A 23,293-nucleotide genomic window follows, 5' to 3' on the forward strand; every position below is an offset into this window, starting at 1 on the left:
TTCTCAATAAAAATCTCACCAAAAATGTTAGCTTCTTTAGCTGGATTCAGCTTCTCATTCATAGGCAATTGCCCAAAAATACTATCTTTGTTAGACATCTTATAATCTATTTTCCCTAGCAAATAAAAAACACTACTTAACACACTACAAGAAATTCCATACGTAGCTGGTAAATGGTGATAAGTAACACCCTCTGAAACGGATGCAGGTAACTGCATACATACGTAGCAATCCCTCACTTCCATTGTCTTCACATATTCGTACAATAATTTTGAAAAAACATTACTAGAAAAATCATTAATTGACCTATCTTTATGCATGTAAGTATTACTAATTCTAGTTGGAACTACTTTTTGTGAACTTTTCTCTACATTAGTCTCATTCTCAGTATGTATTTCAAATGTACCTATTGTAACTCTAAATGTAACTAATAAAGCTAAAACACCCCATAGTAGCATTAATAATCCCGTACAGCAACAGCACATTCTACACCATCTTTTCAAAAAGGCACATCTACTTTGATTATTCTCTATGTTAGCCATTTTACTACTTTGACCTTGTCTTTTGACTTAGCCTCTACTACTCCACTACTGTATTACTCTTTATTTCTGGATTACTTCAAACAGCTGGATTTCAGTCTTTTTCCTTTTCACTTTTCTCCAAGTGATTTCTTCAGTTCACTCAATTTGGATATTCATCACTTTTCACTCCTTCTTCTTCAGCAACATGAAATTGTATCAGATCATCAACAACATCCTGTGCATCCGACTCTTCTCCAATGTCAGTCAGGATAACTTTTAAGATTCCAACAGATTTGTCCTTTTCCTCAACCACTTTTCTCAAGATCCCCTCCGGGTTGTCTCGATTCACTGTTTCTTCTTCTTCTCCTCCTTCAGACAGTGCCACATAAGACCATTCCGGTGATCTGTACTTTTGGTTGGGTTTTCTAATTCTCTTTATCTCCTCAGGTTCTCTTGACTCCTTTTGCTCCTTTCTTTTTACTTCATTTTGACTCGACACCTCATTCACTTGTTCAGCTTTCGATGTATTTGCTCTTATCAGTCTGTATCTCAGCCTCTTTACTCTGTTGTTCGGCCAAAAATCTCCTCTTACAACCTTTTTCGGTCTTGTTTCTGTATTATTTCTTTCTCCAATCCAAGTTCTCTTTCTCAGAACTCGACCTTCTGATTTTTCATTCTCACTTTCATCCGATTCTGTTTCAAATGCCTCTTGTTCTTCAGCAGTTTTCTTTCGCTCCACAGTCTTTTTCACCACTGTTTGAGACTTCCCTACTTCTTTCCCTCCTCGAGTCTCCAACACGCAATCTTCTTGCTGTCTACTTGTCCCTTCACCTAGCTTATCAGGAATGTTCCCTACACCTCCTCGGGGGTCTTCCGCAATCTGTCCCTCTCTATCTTCTTCTGACCCTACTTCTTCAGGTATAATCTCAAGTGGTTCTTCAATCTCCTCCTCTTCTGATTCAGGAGTAATTTCTGTGGAACTGCTCTTTTCTTTTCTTTTTCCTCCACTGCTTTTTGGAACTTCAGGCTCTCTTACAGAATCTGATCTCCCTTCTGAGACTCCCAATGGTTCTCTTGAAGTCTTTTCTGCTTCTTTTCCTGAACTTTGATTTTTTCTCACTGGTTCTGGGTCTTCATCATCACTGGAATCTGATTCTTCAAAATACTCCTTGCCAGTCCCATCCTTTGGGTTTGGAACTCTCAGAGTATGACTCGCATGTACCCAGTTTTTCACACCAGCACACTTCACTGCAGTTGTCGTAGTCAAAATAACTTGTCTTGGTCTTCCCCACCTTGGAACCAAGCAATTGCTTCTTCTGTGTACTTTAATCCTCACCCAGTCCCCTGGACTCAGATCATGAGCTTGCTTCTTCTCAAGTGTGGTAGCTTCTTCTCCAACCTGGTGAAACACAGAATGAACTGCGTCAGCCAGGCCTTTACAGTAATCCAAAATCATGTCATCAGTTATTGTCATCAACTTATTGACAGGCACATATGCATGTCGCATTGCGCGTCCCATCAAGATTTCGTGCGGACTTAAACCAGTAGTTCTATCTGGAGTAGATCTAATAGTCATTAGCACTAGAGGCAAGACATCAGGCCATTTCATTCCAGTGGCTAAACACATCTTACCAATCCTGTTCTTGATTGTGCCATTTATCTGCTCAACCACACCAGAAGCCTCTGGCCTGTATGCACAATGTAGCTTTTGCTGTATGCCCAATGCTTCACAAATCAAACTCATGAGCTCATTATAGAAGTGTCCACCTCTATCAGACTCAATCGTTACTGGAAACCCGTACCTAGGAATCAACTCTCTTAACAGTAACTGTGCCACTGTTATTCCATCATTTCTCCTAGTCGGATAGGCCTCCACCCATCTTGAAAACAAACAGACTACCACTAGAACATACCTCAGTCTGTTCACTTGGGGCATTTCAATGAAATCTACCTGCATTCTCGTGAAAGGACCACCTTCTCTGCCTATTGTTCCCAGACTCACCACTGTCTTTTTCCCAGTGTTAAATTGCTGGCAAATCAAACATCTTTGACAGATGCTCTCTGCAATTGTCCTGAACTTTGCATTGTACCAAGTCTGTTTAAAAGACCTGATCATCGCATCCCTTCCCAAATGTCCCTGGCCATGATACATCCTTGCCATTGTCGACAGCATGGAATTAGGCATGACTGGTCTGCCATCTCTATAGACCCAAACATGGTCTGTTTCTCTTGGGGCACAACCTGCCTTGATCCAGTCTTTCTTTTCTTCCTTTCCTGCCTCATCCTGCAACTGTTTCACTTCATCCCACGTTTCTAGGACATTAGTAAACATCACAGAACAAAAAGACATTTCTCCTTCTCGTTCCCTATTAATCGAGTGATTGTTCTTAGCACAATATTGTGCAATGTCGTTGGCAAATCTATTTCCAACTGTCACAAAATCATCTCCTTGTCCATGAGCAGCACATTTCACAACTGCTAATTCTTTAGGCAGCTGTATCGCCTCAAGCAATTTCCCAATCACTTCAGCATTCTTTATTGGAGTCCCACTCGACGTCAAGAAACCTCTCTGTAGCCAAAGTTGGCCAAAATCATGCACAACTCCAAATCCATACTGACTATCAGTCATCACAGTTACTCTCAGATCTTTCCCAATTTCACAAGCTTTCGTCAATGCCACCAATTCAGCAACTTGTGCGGATTTCACTCCTTTCAATGGTGATGCTTCCATTACTTCTGAAACTTTGCACACTGCATATGCTGCACTCAGCACACCCTCATCATTCCTCAGGCATGATCCATCTACAAACAGCACATGATCACTCTCAAGTAAGGGAAGATCCCTTATGTCTGGTCTCGGTTTTGTACAGTAATCCAGCACATCCAAACAATTGTGATCATCTTCTGTCTTCACACCCACATTTTCAATATCCGGCAACAATGTCGCTGGATTCACATTCACACATCTCTCCAAAGTCACATTTGATGCTCCCAGAATGACTTTCTCATATTTAGTCAGCCGACTATGTGACATATACTGAGTTCTGCTTCTTGTCAAAAGAATTGCCACATTATGAGGTACGAATACCCTTACAGGATATCCCATTATGATTCCCTCACTCTGTTCCAGACTTCTGCATGTTGCAGCCACAGATTTCAGACAACCTGGTAAACCCACAGCTACAGGGTCAAGTGTCGATGAGAAGTACGCAATAGGCCTTCTCAGTAATCCATGCTTCTGAATTAACACTGAAAGTGCACATCCATTTCTTTCACTGCAGTACAATTCAAACTCTTTCTCATAGTCTGGCATACCCAAAGCAGGGGCTTCACACATTCTGCTCTTTAGCTCCTCAAATGCTGCCATTTGTTCTCCATCTAGTTCCAATAGATCTGTCATCTCACTTTTTGTCAGCTTAATCAGTGGCTTTGCTATCAGCGAGAAATTAATTATCCACTGACGACAATAACCCACCATTCCCAGGAACATTCTCACTTCCCTCTGGGTCTTTGGGGCTTTCATTTCTCTGATAATTTTGATCCTGTCATCAGTCACTTTTCTCAGACCTTTTTCAATATTGTGTTCAAGATAATGCACCTCTTTCTTGCAAAATTGCAATTTAGCTGGAGATACCTTTAACCCTCCATCTGCCAGATGATTCAGTAAAGCTATGGTATCCACTTCACAAGCTTCACGTGTTTTTGATGCCACTAGTAGGTCATCAATATATTGCACTAGCACTAAGTTTTCAGGCATAATCAAGCTCTCCAATGATTTTTTCAATAACTGATTAAATATCGAAGGACTCTCCGTATACCCCTGTGGGATACGACACCATGCTAAAATACGCTGGCCAAACCTAAATGCAAAAATCGGCTGGCTGTCATGATGCAATGGAATTGAAAAGAAAGCATGACACAAATCAATCACTGTGTACCACTCAGCATCATGTGGAATCTGATACAAAATCACTGACGGATTTGGCACAATAGGACAACATGCCACCACAATTTGATTAACTTTTCTCAATTCCTGTACAATCCTGAACTTCCCATTAGGTTTCTTTAGCCCCATTATCGGTGAGTTACATGGGCTACTCAATAATTCTCTTAAAACTCCTTGCTGAATCATTTTCTCAATTATAGGAGTTATTCCCTCAATTATTTCTGGTGTCATTTTGTACTGAGGAATGTTAGGATAAGTAATTCCCTCTTTCACTGAAATTTTCACAGGATCTACATTATTCATTAATCCCACATCTTCTCCAGTAAAATCCCAAACTGTCCTTTTCACTGTTTCTCTCAACTCTTGAGGCAAATCCTCCGGATCAAACACAGCATATGCACCAATTAACTCACTCTCTCTATTTTCTAGAGTCACTCGGTACAAAACATCCTCATCTGGTGTTTCAAAAGCTATTCCATCCGGTGTACAAAAAATTGTACAATTCATTTTACAAAGTAGATCCCTACCTAACAGGTTCACTGGACTAGTGTCACAGACAATAAATCTGTGCATGTCTGAAAATTTCCCTATTTGTACTCTTACTGGTTCAGTAAGACGTGTCTTGATTTGTGTATTGGCTACACCAACTACTTGGATTGCTTCATCCGAGAGAGGAAGATTTCTAATATCCGCTGACCTGACAGTTGATCTTGTCGCACCTGTGTCTACTAAAAAAGTAACACCTTCTTCATTTATTTTTCCATCCACAAATGGTCCTGCCTGGTCTATTTCTAGAGTTGCACCAAGTATGCACTCCTCCTCCTCTCTTCGGCACCGTCAATAATCACCTTCAGACTCACTCCCTTCATTCTTTAACAAGTACTGTTGTACCTGGTTAGAACGCCTTGGTTTGTTTACCTGCTCATCATTGTAGAATCCCGAATCCGGATTATACTTTTGTGACCCTCTATTCTGCGGCAAGGGCGGTTTTGGCTCTTGACTCTGCTGTTTCACAACAGAAGATTGTTGCTGCTGTTGATTATTCCCTTCGTTCTGCACCTGTTGATTTAAGTTTTTATTCTCATTATTCGCTAATGGTGGATTGGTACATTCAGATCTCCAATGTCCCAGTTGGCCACAGTTGTGACACGGGAACTTCTTTTTGGCTTCCTCAAGATTCCCCTTTCCTTTCCCTGCATATCTAGGTCTATTCCCTTGATTATTTCCTGCATTATTCGCCTGTTCCACCAACTGTGCTTCCTGTCTTTCCGCAACTTTCACTTGTGCCCACATTGCTTTCTCTTTCAGCTTTCTCTGTTTTGCTTCAATTTCATCACTGAAGTATTTTGCATGTCTCAAAATCTCATCTATTTTCTTACTCTGCCAGTCCACAGTATGTTCACGAATTCTCTCACTAATCTCAGGTCTCAGGCCATATACAAATCTGTATACAAAATGACTCAAATCCTTGTCACCCAGGTGTTCATCCCCACTGAATTGTTTAAAAGCCAGTATCAGCCTCTCATAAAAAGCATGAACCGATTCTTTTGCTTCCTGATGTGTTCGATCTATTTTAACCCAGTCTGTCTCATTTGGAGGTACTTTATTTTTCAGGTATACGATCACCTGCTCATACTTTCTCATTACTTCTGGATCTGGTGCTCCTGTTCTCTGATCTCTTGGATATTCCTCAGTAGGCCAACTTACAACTATTTTACACTCAGCCCACAAATCTGCTGGAACAATTATATCAAACAGACTATTCAGGTCAATCCACAGCACTTTTGACAATTTCACAAACCTGTCTACCTGCCTATACCATTCGACGGGCTTTTCTCTCAGTCGAGGGAAATCATTCGTAAATGATCAAATATCCTGTCTGGTCCATGGAACATGTACATATCCTCCTCCAGGTATTTCTCTCATAGGATAAGCAACAGTGGATGCTTTCTCTTTTTCTCTCACAGGAAATGCTGAATAAGTCCTATCCCCTGATTCTTCTCTCTTCTTGTACCACCTATCCTTCCACTTCTCAACATCACCCCATTTTCGCAATAAAGCGATCATCTCTTTAATCTGTCCTGTTCTACCAGCACCATTCAGATTTTCAATATCTTTATCCGTGAAATCCATCCTGTAAGACTTCTGCAAAGCTTTCACTTTATCAATGTCAACTCCGTGCTCATTTGCTATTGCTCTTAATCTGTCATGTGTATTTTTAGTTCTCCAGGTGATATTTTTACACATAAATAACAATTCACCATCATGATGATTTTTTAGAATTTCCGTAGGAACTGTCCCTGCAACAAGCTCTTCTAATTCTACACGTAACCTAGCCACATCAATTGCCTGTGAATCTTTATCCCTCTTTTGAAGAACTTTCATCCATTCATTCAAATCTTCAGCTGTTATTTCAGCAGATTTTCTCACTGGAACCACTTTCTTCTGCGGTTCTAAAATCGGCATCCCTGAACAACTAGCTTCACCAGCATCCAATCCTGAATTAGACTGTATCTCTAATCCTTCACTACATGTCTCATGTCTGGATTTTTCTGTCCTTTTTCCTGAATCTCCTGAAGGACCAGCCAAACTTGTCAATCTATTCCCAACATATGGAATCACCAAACCATTCTCACCTGTCCTCTGCTTATCAAAAACAGGCATAATCGGACCTATGGTTACGGGCACTGTAACAGCTTCTAGATTCTTTGTCAGCTCTCTAATCTTTTCAGTCAACTCCGATGTAGTTTTGGCTAATTCTCTCGTATTTTCGCCACCACTTCTATTCTCTCTTTCTTTTTCCCTAAAAGGATTACCACTTCTTAACTCAGGTGTCACATTTTCTGTCTCAATGATACGCAATGTATCTCTTATCGGAGAAACAACTGGTGTGCTCTCTTCTGGTTCTGGTCTATATGGAGGTGGTCTTTTGTAAATCATGTCATTCAAGACTTCATCCTCATACTCATTAACTCCATATCTTCTCACTTCTGCCTCAGGAACCCTTTCTGTACCCTTCTCTTCAACTGTTCTCATAGGGTATAATCCCTCTGACATACTAGCATCTCGCCATCTCTTCATTCGATCATGATGAGTTTCACGACCATGTCTCCTCCCAAACATGTACCTATAATTTCCCCCAGACCTCTGCTTCTCTCGCTCATGTACTTCCTCTTCCCATTCCACTAAAGCCTCAAACTGTGTCGGCCTTGGTCTTGGGTCAAGACACAACATCTTTTCCCGCAAATTTTTCAACACGGCCGATTAAATGAACCATGTTCTGGAAATGCTAGAACACCATCTTCTTTAGTATACCTAACCCAATTCTCCAACCATATACAGGTATGATACCCATATCTCGCAGCCATGAAGGATGCAGGCGTTTTCGATGGAGGTAACAATTCACCTTCTCTCGTTTTAACATCTTTATCCTTGTCGAACCAATTTTTAATCTTTCTGAACAAAGATTTTTTCTTTTTCTCTTCTTGGTAATACATTTGAGCTTTTACCAAACTTTTCTAATCCCTTTCGTAATACAACTCAATAGTACGATGTTTTATCCAATAACAACGCGACTCACACTAACGCACCAATCCTGGAGCGTCTACGTCACTAGAATACAAGGTGACTCTTTCCAATCCTTGCGCGGCTCACACCAACGCACCAATCTCAGCGCGAGCACTGTTCTGATCTAATATCCAATCAGAGCGCGGTCTGTTTGACGTCAGCAGTCGCTGCAGTCTCTTGCTCCTGTCTCCTGTCAGTCGTCTACCCCTCCTTTACAAAACTTCTCAGTAGACTTCGTGTCAGATTCTACAAAATCTATTAGTTACAACATATAAACATCTCCATTGTCTGCTTCGCTAACAAAGAATAGTAAAGAAAAAAACTATTTCACAAGAATCCCGTTGACACAGTAACATGCATTCATTAACTGTTTCCTCTAGGACTGCTCCAAAGAGTATTACAATTAATTAAATATATGAGCATTCACGCACATTCATACAAGAAAATGTAGTACATACACACAGAATCCTGCCTTTCCCGAGAACAGCGAACAATCTGCCCCACTACAGAATTATAACATACGTTAACCAAGCAGTGTTTTCTTCTGCCCAGTCCTTCAGACAAGCTCAGAGAATACCTATTACTCCTCCCGCGATAAGCTTTAACGGTAAACCTTACGGATCCCTGGGACTTAAGACCAGAGTTTCACAGATAACCTTCGCTACCATACACACTCCCTTTTATACCAGAAATATTTCTAATAGTAACACACAACGATGTCACTAATTCCGAACACAGACAATGTGACGCGTAACTTCAATTGTCACACGTTTTCTTTTCCTGCCTACATATAGGACCAACAATCCCGTCTTTCCCGAGAGCAGCATATACCTCCCTCTGCCCTACTACGGAACTGCTACCAGCTCCCAAATTCCAGAAGCACTACATAAAACTCAACATGACGACTTCAACATATAGTATTAGTACATATACCAACATCAATCAATAATCAATAAATCAAAGCCAATGTACAAGCAATCTAATCAGATCAAGACAATCATCAATAACCATCAAATTCTGCTACCAGGAAATTGGTGCAGATTGGGGTGTACAAATTCTTCCTACTTCCACGGAGAGAGTAAATTCACAGATACACACACATACACTCATCATACGCTTGGGCCCATTTCACTAACATACACTCAGATTACTCTATTAGCACTGAACCTGTGGGAAGAAAACCTTCTAAACACCCTGCATCTACACACATGGTCGATAAGACCTAATTGACACTGTCTCGAGTCATGATTTAACTAATAATAATCAACAATAATCAAAATAGAGTACTCAATAATTGACAAGAAATAATAACCAACACTGTATTTAAAATTATGATTCTTTATCTAAAATTAGTTCAAATGGAAAATCAATCAATCAAAATAAATCATTATTCTCATAATTACCTATTCTAGCTAAATGTCAGAATGGGTCAGGACAGGTCTCTCAGTAAAAGTCTCCCGAGTCGCCGTCCTCACAGCATCGATCCTCACCAACGCAGGTTTGGGAAGAAGTGGCAAAGTGGCAAAAACCCTCTCTAGGCTAACAATATTTATAATAATTCTAACAATAGAAGGCAACATAAAATGTTTTCGATATCCGCTGAACCGCTGAGCAGAGCGAGCAGGAAAGGATGTAGCATCGCTACATTTGGAAAATCTCCGCTCAGGAAAAATCACAAAAATAAAAAGACGGAAGTATAAACTCAAATTTACAAAAGTATCTTTTAAAATGTTCTTCCTCAATATCTCAGCAAAGTCACCGCAAACTGGACAATGTTCATTGTATTTTATCCTTGTCCAAGGGCAGCTGGCAATACTCCCAGAACTGCTGTCCTCACGGAAGATTTTCTACCAGGCGAAGACTGTGGTCAGATGACTCTCGACCATGTTCAGCAAGGCCTTCTCATCAAAATCATTCACTCGAGCATAGGCTTTAAACGGTAGCCATTTTCCCACTAGGCCAAAATGTACCATCTTAATTAAAAGAGACAAAACAACGTTACCACAGCATAGTGATTAAACAGTGTTAACCCCACTAATACCCTTATGTGTATGTAATTATCTAGCCTTTGCAACACAAGAAAAACATTAGTACATGACATTTAAAAAAGCGTTTTCGTGCTTTAAATAAACAGCACTCAGCAACACTTATTAATAAAACATGCACATTTATTATTAAGCAACGCAAAAGCATCCCCACGTATAATTTTCTCCTGTTAGTTTATATTGATTAGTCAGAACATTTACACAAAACAAATAATTAATAGTTAAAAATTAATATTTTATTAATCGACAAATAGACAAACCAGAGCTTCTAAAAACCCAATAGATTTTCAACAGAAAACTCTGCTCCAGCATTATCAGCAAGGCAAGGTACACAGAATCTACCCCAGTCCAGAAAAACACAGAGAGCCCATTATGAGCGTCCCAGTGTTGGTCATGTTAAGTTCGCACTGCCAGAGGCATTGGTAAATCCGCGGATGGCAAGTACGGTTAATAAGGATTACAGTTGGGACCCTGAGGAATCCCTTGGAATGTGAATTAACCAGGGAATCAGTAGATCTAGGACCAAATCTCATTGTTATTCCTCATTTCTCTCCAGTATGTCACCCGTAGGTTTCAGCTGCTTTCTGTAGCTAAAATCCCTGAGTGAAATTCACCTGATTTGCAGATTTACAGTGGTTCTTATGATCTTGATGGGGGCCTGTGACTTCCATTACCATGGTCACCGGAATTAACGCGCACTTGTAATCATCCTCATAGAGGAATAGTAAAATACTCCTGTACACCGTACATTACAAGCCCATGTGCTTTTTGGTTATTAAAGTAAAAGAATTGAGTTGAAATACAGCAATATTTAAACTTTCAAAAATAAGACATGGAACCATAGATTGTAAAATGTAAAATAGACAGTTATGTCATTGTTCTATGTTGGGTGTTAATCTTTTATTGGGGCAGGGGTAATTTAGGAGCTCAAAACATGACACATTTATTGTTTCAGTCAGTGGCAATCATTTGCATTCGGAGAATTGATTTAAAAATATCAGCTGACATTGAAGCGCAGTAATTTAAAGATACAGTGGCACTTCAAAATGAAAATATTGTATGCTATATTAAGAAAACACCTGTTTGAGTACTTGCCAATAGAGCCTGAAATGCTTCACAGTAGCATACTCGAGCAATTCCTCAATGTGAAATGTGTGCATTAATCTGTCCGAGTAGGATAAAAGCCTGATTGAGCACATGGAAAACATTGGGCAATTATTTTGTCATTACTTACATTTAACGATAAGCTATACTAATTAGAAATACTGCAGCAGTTTTCAGATAATGCAGTTTTATGAACTGTATAATTAATTAGCAGAGGTTTATGTGCTTTTAAGCATGTAACAGGCAGGGGTGTGGGCAGTGTTTCCGCATTGGCAAGAATTAAGTGTTTCCTCTATTTCCTTTACTTATTGCTGCTGTATACTACATTATAGAAGTGTTAAGCCAGGAGAAATGATGTGTTTACAGGGCTTAGCCTTTATAAATCTTACGTTCAAAAGATGGTTTAATGGAGATAGCTCTTGATTTAAAACTAATCTCTCTATCCAAACCGCTTGCTTTAGCGCATAGTGCTACAAACAAGCGCATAATGCTACAAAGCGCACACTTGTTTTTTGTATACTTTATATTTTGAAAACATTCAATAATACAGCACATTGAGAAAGGTAGGGAAATGAATACATCAAAGTTTATCCCGGGTGATTCAGGTTTATAAGCAAAATATCAACGAAGAAAACAGATTATGTTTCTCCCCATGCTCTGGTGAGGTGAATTGTGCACCTCATACAATCCCCTTTCAGCAATAAAGTATCCATCATAAAGTGTCCCTAATTCCCACCTAATCGATCACAGTCCTCAGCCGCGGTCGGTAGTAGGAGTAACTGCAGGGGGGTGACGTGGGGAGGGGGAGGGGCAGGGTGGGGGGTAGTAAACTATGGATTACGGAAGTTTACAGGTAAGTTAACATATAAATTAATAAAACGAATTTCGTTGCGTGCACAGCATCGCATTTGGGGATGCAGTGCACGCAACAAAATTCGTTTTATTAATTTACCTGTAAACCTCCGTAATCCATAGTTTACTACCCCCCACCCTGCCCCTCCCCCTTCCCACGTCACCGCCCTGCAGTTACTCCTACTACCGACCGCGGCTGACAGTCCTTCTGAATCATTATCAATACCCATATCCTCAACCTCAGTGTCAACTTCCCAGTGGCGCAGCTAAACCTAAGGCCGCCCATGGTGGCCCCTGCATTTGCCGCCCGCGGCCTTGTATAAGAGTGAGGTGAGTGCTGATGATTTCCTCGGCAGCCGCCTTGCGACGGCCGCAGGTTAGAGGGGGTGGCACTGCCCCCAAAACCTCTGCCGCCTGGGGCGGATCGCCCCCCCCCCCCTTGCTACTCCACTCAGTTTCTGGGTCTGAGAACCCAGCACACAGCAATATCTTTCTCTGCCTTTTCGTCCCTCCTGCTAATTCTTATTTGAGCTTCCTCTGCGACCACCCAATCCATGACATCCCTGCATCAGTGATCATAATCAGGGGATCTCTGTCCCAACCAGGTGAAGGCCACGCGTCTTCTGGCCAACACCAAAGCCAACTGCAGGAATTTAAAGGGCATTTTTGTACCCTTTGCCTTACAATATTACCCAGGAAGTAGGAAGCCGGAGTGGAATCAAAGGTGATTTGTGTTGCCCTATGTAACAAGCGCACACTCAACAGGGCTATGCTATGCTTTCCATGGGAACATAAGTGGTATGGATGGCGGAATGGTTTCTTTCTTGCAAATGTAATACATGAGTGTATTTGTATTAATCTTTTGTTTTCTGTTTGTCTTACTTTCTTGAGTTTCTTAATCTAAGGAATAAAATACATCTGAGCATAAGTGATCGCAAATGCCGAAATGTTAGAAGTTAGTAAGAGGTCATAACACTGGAGACAGCAATGCAAGTGAAATGCCATGAAAATGAAGTACACCACTGTTATTCAGCCTAGCAAGCTCCTGTATGTAATGGAGATAGAGCAGGTGAAGGGTGACTGTCATTTACTTCAGGCCTGGACAGAGAAATTAACTACGATAAATTGACAAGACTCAACTTACCTCTAACAAGTTCACATCTTATTCTGGCACTATCTAAAGATGTCTCAGAGCAGGGGAGAAAAGGAATCTAAAGTGAGCCCCTTCCTGAAATATGCTAGGTGTCTGTAAAATTCTGTATTTCCAAATGTCTAGTCGGTAAATCTAGGTCATCCTCTGTTTTTGTGTGTACCTTTATTGAATCTGACTGGAGGATGGTTCAGGCGGGGTCTTAAGTGCAGAGGTATAAAAATATGTGAAACTTTTCTGTCACAGGTGTGAATCTCTTTAACCCACAACTCTTCATTACACCATAGGGACATTACTCTACTACACTACACTACACTACACTACACTACACTACATATTAGGGATTCTTCATACTTCCGGGCACATGGGGCCCCAGAGACTCCAGACCACCACAATGTACTAACTGCTGACGACCCTAATGGGGTACTATCCAATGTCTCATAGCAGTACTACCTCATCACTGCGTCCTGAGCAAGCAAGTCCCCAACACTACATATATACGCTGCCCAATTAGCCAACGCTCTACATTGTACCCTATGTGCACTGACCCACCGAATCACACTGCATCCAAGGGACACAGGCACACTGCACTGACTTATAGGTTCTCAGGCATCTGTCGCTGGTTGAATAATGACAAGATCAAGTAGTTAAACATTACTGGTTCATGATTACATGACAAATAGTGCCTGCCTCTTGTATCTGCCTCTCTTAGCACAGATCATGGATATATCAAGGAGCAGAGGGCAAACCACAGAATCACCTAGCCTGCTTTCCCCCTACCTAATCATGAAAGAGTGTGGCGGTCTCTAGCCTCACTAATGGTTATTAGACATTTGCATTCTGTGTATGGGTTAGTCACTCTTGCAAAAGTGCACATTCCAGAGAGAAATTCCATGAATTAAATGAAAAGCAAATTCCTTTATTCAGAAAAAGTGCAACTAATTGAGGAAGAGTTTTAGATCGGCGAACGTGCTGATTCACATTCTTTTACCGAAAGATCTGCTCGAAAATTGTTTTAATTTGTACATTTAGAAGGTTACAGCTCCATTTATCAATACATGATTTTTATTTATATGGGACCAAATGTTAGGTAAGCTCTCATCCAGTAACATGTTTCACATGAATGTTACTGCTGGGCACAGTTTGAGGGATCACATACATTGGGAGGTATATTTGTAGTTATGCTATTCGTGGCTGTGGAGTGATTTCATCCTGCCACTCTGTCAAATAAAATAAAATAAAAAATGAAATCATGCATTGTTGTGTCACTACTTGTTTTGATGTGCATGGATCCATATGCAATGGCAAAAATGAACACATTTTTTTTCAAAATGATGTTTTCTTAGAGCAACTACCTTTATTGGTCATTATACTTCTTTTCTATTTATTAATATTATTTTTACTCCTCAACTTCAATTACCTATCTCCCTTACGCAACAAGTCTTCTTGCCTAGGTTGCCTCTCCTTCTCCTTTTCAATTTTTTTCATGATACCAGAGCTGCTGTTTCCTTCACATGCTGCCAGTACATCTTGAGGGACTGTATTACACTGTATTCGGTTGGTACTTATATAGCGTTTTCCACAACCCTTTTGAGGTTGTTCTTTTTTGTAGTGGTGGTGTACACATGTCCTAAGGGTTCTCCCCAATCACTTATAAAATAAAAAAATATGCCACCAGCAGATATCATATGGCTAGTATTGAACGAATGAATGAGTGAATGGAGTTTTTATAAAGATACTCCGCAGGGATCTCTTGTTTAGTGTTTAAGACATGAAGTATTCTATATTTTTTTTATTTTTTTGTAGCTTTTTTTGTGCTGTCCTCTGATGTCTCTTTGCTAATGGTGCAGGATTGATAAGGAAAAAACATGTGTTATTCTTTAATGGGCAGGACAATGTTACAGCTCACACTGAGCTTCCTACAAACTGTTGTGGAAGAAATCAGGCATCTGTATTTAGTACCGGTGTTGACAATTAAGTGGCAGTAACGAGCACTGGAAGACACCAGCTTAAATTAAGCATGAGAAAAGTTATATAGAATCTTGTCTAAGCCATATACAGTGCCATGTGCTGTCCTCTGTGTTTCTTGCTTGCCTCCTTGAGAATGTAATATACATGGCTGTTGGTGTGATGGTGAATTCTTTCTGTTGGTATTGTGCCTGGTCTTCTGGTATATACCATCTGAAGCTTTATGTATTTTGTTGGTGATATATGCAGTTCTTGTGTGCCAATACACCGGCACTATGTTAAAATAAAACGCTGTGCCAGAGTTTATCACTGGAGTGCGGTCGTTTTGCACAGTTTGAGTGACACTGGAGGATTATTGCTGTTATAGTGGTGATATGGGACGTTTTTCGCCACAGTGCACATTTATAAATTGTCAACAGACACCCTATGGACCTCAAACTTATTGACAGGTGATGTGTTGTTTTCCCTTGGACTGTGATATCTCCCAAGAACTCCCTAGTCAGAAGAAAACATCCAGCCAACAGTTATCACTGAGCTGTTAATTATGATTTTGATTGTTTAAGGCCACACCCACATCATTAATGAGGGTAGAACATGTTTGATATTGCCTTATGAAACATTTAAGCAAAATCCTATTTGCACATCATGCAACTCTTTTCTCAAATTGCTTTAAGGTTCTAGCAAAAGTGTTTGGTACTGATTGTGTAGTTAACCATTAATCAAACATTAAAATAAATGTACAAAACGTATTCTCATCCATTCTCCATCCATATTTTTGTATTTCCCATTTCGAATGTGCATTGATTTGCACATGGAACGTACTTGTAGAATTAAAATGCCTCATTCTGCATTTATTTACATGTTCACATTTCACAAATTTTCCTTACAAGTCAACCCTATTAGCAGATTAAATATTCACTGATTGATAGATTGCAGTAATATGATGACTGAGAAAAAATAGCCTACAAATAATATTGCACACCAGACAAAGTCATTAATTCTTTAGTTAAACTGTCCTTGTTTGATTTGAGCTTGAATACGTTAAACTAATTACAAACAAAATTGTGTATATTTTAGTTCTAGTTCATTAGAGGTTTCAAGGGTAGGACTTGTTACAAATAGGGCAAATGTAAAGGATTTGACACTTTGATGTCATACCTTAATCAAAAGCTGATAAACACTTTCCTTTTAATACTAAATAATCGTTTTTAAAAACAAACCAAAGGTACAAAAATGGGTATTCCATTTGCTCCATCATATTCCAACCTTTCTGTAGAGCTTGGTGTGAGGTGATGTGGCAAAGCCTATCACGGTCTCTATATAATAGGCGTGTTTATGTATGGCTGCAATATATATAGCTATTATCTGCTTGCTTGCTATCATTATAAGTACTGCAGAGGTTTTGTATAAACATAATGATATCTTGAATAATAATGATTCAAACGTAAATGCACGGATAATATAGTGAAAGAAAGCTAATTTATTTTACACACCCATACACCTAAAACATTCCAGTCCTGTGAAAAAATGGTGCATTCAAAAAACAATTGTTCTGAGACACATTTCATGCCTCATTACGATGTGACTCTGTGTCTGAATCAGTTCCGACTGACTCGGGTTTGGCGATTATGATGTTTAGAACACCGTTCGCCCAACTCCCATTGACTTCAAAGGGAGCCGGTGTTTCAACCGATAACACAGCCTCCCGTTGAAAAATGGGGTGGTTGCGGAAAACCTTGCCACCTGTCACAGGCCCATGGTGCCTGCCACACTGTGCATGATTGGAAAGAGGGGTCCCATGGGTACTCCCACGGGCCCTGACCGGAGGCCTCTGGGTGAAGGGGGGCCTGCTACGGGCCCCCAAAGTCAGTTTCTGCCAGCCATTTCATGTCAGACCGACCGATTCGGAAAGGCTGTCCAAATCCAACATTGTAATACGTCAGTCGGAAATGCGGTCCATAGACCTGTACGATTCAGCTCTGACTGACTCGGAGTCTCCGAATGGCAGTCGGAACCAAGTCGGAAAGACCACACGGTTACCTACCATCGTAATCGGTCGGTCAGAAATGTTTCCGAGTCGGTCGGAACTATGGGTTCGGCCACAGGTTAGGAAAATGCGAATGCTGTTCGGAGCCTTTCCGACCAAAATCCTAATGAGGCCCTAATTTGTTGAATTAAGAGATAAAATGGTGCTAAGATTTAGAACTTGTGGGTGTCCTGAAAAAGTTGTGGTGGATGCTAATATGAAAGTAAAACAATTTCTAGGGAAACCTAGCAACCAAAAGAAGAAATAAAGAGGGTGACACATTAAGGTTTGTTAACATCCTTGTTGCTCAGATGATAGCCTAAAGCAAGTACTTAGCATTGATTAAAAGGGTGCGACCTTGAGCCTCTTTTTAAATAAGAACATATTAGAAGTATTTGCAATCTTGGTAATTTGCTAATAGTCAATCATTTTGTAACAGAAAAAGTCACACATAATTTGTTCATGGAGAAATTTGAAAAGATTTCAAGTTATGGCTATTACAGAAATGATCCCTTTGGGGACCACAAGAAATACTATCATTGCTTTTCTTAATTGCAAGTTTGATTTTGTGGTGTATATGTTAGAATATTTACAAATGCCAGTAGTATCCTCTGTCCTAAGCAATACCACTGAACGCATGTATGTTCACTGAGAAACAGTGATTTCCTATATCCATTAGCACTATCATATGAGCATTCTAAAGTACTTGGATGTACTCGAATGCATACATCAGGAAGGTCTACATATATGTTTGTACTACTAACAATTCCCTCTTTGTGGTATGATATAGACAAAAGAGTGTCTAGATAGAATTATTGTATTGAATAAGGTTTATAGAAGTTTGTAATCATGACCAGTGTAATATAAAAAAAATCCATTACATCAGGGTCCTGAATTTTTTTTTTTTTAAATCACAGTTGTAATTCTTGTTTAAGTGCATTAGGTGTTGCCAATATATACTATGTGAATGCATAATTACCCTAACATGTTTTACTTGCAGACATAAATGAAATAATCCAATCTCTAAATTGTCATTATTATGTATGTGTGTAGCTTTAATATTTGGCAGAACCTGTACATTAATCTTTGAGTAAGTAATGACTGACTACACACATGACATTTAATTAAATAACCATGTATCTACTGCTCCAGTTAGAAAGAGACAGCGAACACTCATTCCACATTTTACTCACCATGGGACAAGTTCACAAACCTTTTTTTCTGTTAATAGTTGTGCTTTACTTTTGTTTTATGTGTGTCCTTCTAACCAATTTCCAGTCTGACAAGGTCATAAAGATTCATGGTTGTCATTTTTATGTAACTCTACACACCTGAGCCCTTAGCCTATTTTCAAACAGTGTCCATGCCGTAAAGATTGCAGACTGTCTGGTCAGAACTTGTCAAGGTGAATAAAACAGCACAACCCTTGTTTTATGAGATGTGTACCTGGGTATCTGTATCTTTAGAAAACGATTGAATTTTGGAAACACCAGATTGTATAAAATCTAATAGACTTGAATTATTCAAATAATTGCTTTTATAGGTAGACCATTGTAAATAAATCAGTATAACTAAATTGCTTGGAAATCTAAAGACATATTCAATAGATTATTGTGTGAATCACTATATTGTTTTCATAAAGTAATGCTACATTATTGTGAAGTGCTCAGGAACACATGCGGCTAGACATGCAATATTTTGTTATTTGAAAAGCACATGGGAAGGTATACAGGAGACTGGTGAGTGATAATTTTGTACAAGAAATGGAAAATTCGTATTCTTTGTCGTGGAATACCCTTTATTTGTATAATTGCTTATTAGTTCACTTGAAAACCATTGACATTTTGATTCTAGTATCAATACATTTTGTGTCATCTTCAAGGCAAGTATTGTATTGAATATGACCACATTAGAGGTAAAAAAAAAATCAGTAAACTAATGAAGCTGTCAAATTAATTTAGGAATGTTGGTGAAGAATAAATCAATGTATTCTAGAGAATCGATAAACATATTTCAACCTGACTAATACCTTCAATACGGTTTGAGAGCCACCTACATAAACAATCTGTAGCACTAGTCACAAATATACCATAGACATCTAATCATGAGTACAAATAGTCTATTCCCATTGTGGAATTCCAAACTCTTTTCTTTGTTTAATCAAAGATATAACCTTTATTTCAGAATCTGTAGACATAATGGGTCTTATTTATGGGGGGCTTGCGCCACCGTGGCATCACTTTTTTTGATGCTCCATTGGCGAAAACCTCTCAATTATAGCTATGAGTCGAGGTAAAACCACTCTGCGTGGCTTTGTGTGGCCTCATAGATACGGAGTAAGACAAAGCAGAGTAAGTCGTTGCCTTGCCATACTCTGCATCAAGGAGGTATTCCATGGGCATTGTGGTGGGTTTTCCCACGTAACACCGATGGATTTTGACGCTGCCCCAGATTTACTTAGTCACGTCAACTTGGGGCAGCACCAAAACCTTACGCCTCCCAGAGCAGGCAAACGAGGAGACATATTTATATATCTCCTCGTTGTTTATAGAAAAAGAAAAAACGCCTCTCTGGATGTATTTTTGCAGGAAGGTGCCCCTTCCTGCACAAAAACAATCCTGCCTGCAACAGAGGTACCCTTGCACCATGGTGCAAGGGTGCCTACATTGGCGCTAGGCAGCAAATTGTGCGCCAGCTCAGGGGGATAGGACATGAATGCACTGTATTTCATAAATAAGGTGCATTCCTGCCCTTTCACATTGGCGTAGGGAAGTGCAGCAAGAAGACTTGCTGTATTGCCCTATGCCATAAACGAGGCCCAATGACTTTTACACAGGAGCATCTCTTATGCCTCTGCAACAATTGGCACTATCTTTATTTAATCTCTGCTTTCGATTAAGTCTGTGAAGTATATGTCTATACCATGTTCAATATAATTAGATATAGTTTACCCCTTTGACTAAATGTCTCAATCATGTTGCAATATAGTTTACTAGAGCTCCTTCAGTAGAAGACTAATGCTTCTAAGTCTTGGATGAAGTCACTGGACAGGTATTGGTATTCATATATACATGAAATAGCTGTTTAAAAACAATACATTTCCTTCTTATCCAGAGGTTTTAATACTAAATATATATATATATATCTATATATATGCCAGTGGCGCGATACAAGGCCCCGTCCATTAAGCAGTCCTGGGAGATGCTGGCAACTCGGACTTTCGCATCAAGGGATTGGTACATCCCAGTGACCGCCTCGAGAATGGACCATACCAGTGGTCCGTGCCATTTGTCAGCCTGTGATTGCACGGGGAGGTGAGCGTGATTGCAGCTTGCCTCACTGCCCGGTGTGTTCTCATTATTGGGGCTGGACATAGGGGACCTGAGGGAGCCTCCAACGCTGTCATTTCGAAGTCACCGGCCACTACATGGCCCCCCCCTTTGTGAGGCAATTTTCAGCGCTATTTGACAGCAACATCAGATTTGGCTGCAGTACTTACCTGAACAGTGCGTGTTGGGGATTGCAATTGTGCATTAGACTTCATGCCCCAGAAGGCAGCAGGGTCATCTTATCTCTCACCAATGGGAGCGCCACGGGATATTCAAAGGAGGGAGCAGGTGACAACGAATTATCAGCGGCGTCTGAAGGTGGAAATGCTGAAATGCATTATGCTGTGCTGAAAACGTGTGAATTAAAGGCTTCCAAAGAATCCCCGCTGTGTTCTTGGACTTCTTTGCTGAAAGGTGGTCGTATGGTGATATATATATATATATATATATATATATTCACTCCGTTGGTTCCTGGTCACCGAGCCTCTGCAGCGCTCCTCGTGGGTGCGTATCCCTGCGGCCGAACCACGCCGCTTTAAATCCATAAACAATCTCTCCGATTTGGAAGAAAACTGGGACGCACTCTCAGCAACTTTGTTTGCGTTTCTTTTAATAATTTGTTCGGGATACAGGCATAAGCAGATCTACGCGTTTCGGTATCGCAGATACCTTGCTCACGATCAACTGTTACTTTGGGTCCGCCCACATATGTTGGTTTGAAATTGCATCATTTCCTGGCGGTTACCCAACTCCCTTTGCATTATGGAGAATGTAGTTTCAAGCATTTCCATGTGAATCGCATTTACAAATTAAATTCAATGACTTGGTTATATTTCACTTTGTCAAAGTATGTAATGTCTCTTGTAACAGGAACGAAAGTTCATTTCACTGCGTTTTTAAGGAAAATTTGATGCAATGAAGGAACAAGCAATTTGGAATAGCTCAATGAGTTTTTCGAGCAGTGCCTCTTCCTTAATGTCTAATGACCCCAGTGAGGGTGAACACTCAACAGAAGCAAATAAAAGCAAGTTATGTTTTTCATGAAAACATTCGACTAAGGCATAGCCGAAACGTGTCATGTTCTTCATACTTTCCGTGATTGCTATGAAATAAAGGATTTAAAGATTGCAGAAGTTTCCCACTGAGTGCTTTCCGAAGTCTGTAATAGATGAGGAGTGAGCGCGTATATCTATATAAATATATTACCTACTGGCGGTCGCCAGTAGGTAGTTATAGTTAGGACCACGTTTCCATAGGAAAACCTCAACATTCTATTTTGAATAACTTTGGCGCCGGTCGACGAATCCTCGCGAATTTCTCAAAATAGGTGGGGCGCTACGCTCCGCTCCTACCCTGAAAGTCTCGGGGGGATTCGTCAAGCGGGGGCTGAGATAAAAGGGGGGTCCCAAAACGCGTTTTTCCCATGCATTTTTCCATAGGACTTTTAGAACGAGCTACAGCCCGAACGGCTGAACAGAATTACTAGAAATTTGGCAGAGAGGTAGTCCCTAGGTCAAGGAAGTGCCTTTTGTAGGTTTGGTGTAAATCTGTTCAGTAGATTCTGAGAAAATAGCCTTTAAATCAATATATATATCTGAGCCCGCTTACGGTACGCTTACCGTACGCTTACCGTACGCTTACCGTAAGCTTACGGTGGCGTGCGCGAGCGCGATTCTGATTGGCTCTTAGATCTTAGTAAACATTCGAATCGGCCGAAACCAGGAAGCGGCGTCCGCCATTTTGTCTCTCGCACTGAGTGTTGTTTATCAAACATGATGGCCAAAAACATGTTACGGGGCTGTTTTGACAACTCCCTCCCACATAGTCATGTTGAGGGAGTCCCCAAACATCCCCCAAGAGCAAAAACGGTTTTATTTTTTTTTCGGCAATTTCGCGGGGTACGCTTACCGTACGCTTACCGTACGCTTACCGTAAGCTTACCGTACGCTTACGGTAAAAAAATAAAAATAAAAAAAACACTATCCACACTTACCCCACCCCCTGTGCTTTTGGTGGCCGCAGGCCACCAAATGTGCAGGGCTTATTAATAGAGAAAAAAAACGTAATTTTGGCAACATGAAATTATAAAATCGAAATAAAAAAAACACTATCCACATTGACCTCACCCCCTGTGCTTTTGGTGGCCGAAGGCCACCAAATGTACAGGGCTTATTAAAGTTGATAAAAACCGTGCACGGAACGAACTGCGTTAAGTGGGCGCGCACGCCACAAATGGCGTAAAGTAACTTAGCATTTAAAAAACCGTACAAATTCACTGAAAAAACCATAGGTTTCACCCACGTTATAGTTAGGAAATAGCATTTAAAAAACCTTGCTAATTCACTGAAAAAACCATAGGTTTCACACATGTTATAGTTAGCTGGACATTTTACTGATAAAAAACCAATGAAATTCCCCCGTTATAGTTACTGTAGGCAACTATAACTCACGCGACCGTAATCCTCTGCTGATGACATATGTGTCTTTATGAAAAAAAAATATTTGTAATATATGTATAGCTAAAATTTAATGGAAGAAGATATGGGCAAATACGTGTCTAAATACAGTATTAGCATCAGCAGAGGATTGCGGTCGCGTGAGTTATAGTTGCCTACAGTAACTATAACGGGGGAATTTCATTGGTTTTTTATCAGTAAAATGTCCAGCTAACTATAACATGTGTGAAACCTATGGTTTTTTCAGTGAATATATATATATATATATATATATATATATATATATATATATATATATATATATATATATATTAGAAAAGGAAGAGTTG

The sequence above is a fragment of the Triturus cristatus genome, chromosome 8, assembly GCF_964204655.1.
Source record: "Triturus cristatus chromosome 8, aTriCri1.1, whole genome shotgun sequence".
NCBI lineage: Eukaryota > Metazoa > Chordata > Amphibia > Caudata > Salamandridae > Triturus > Triturus cristatus.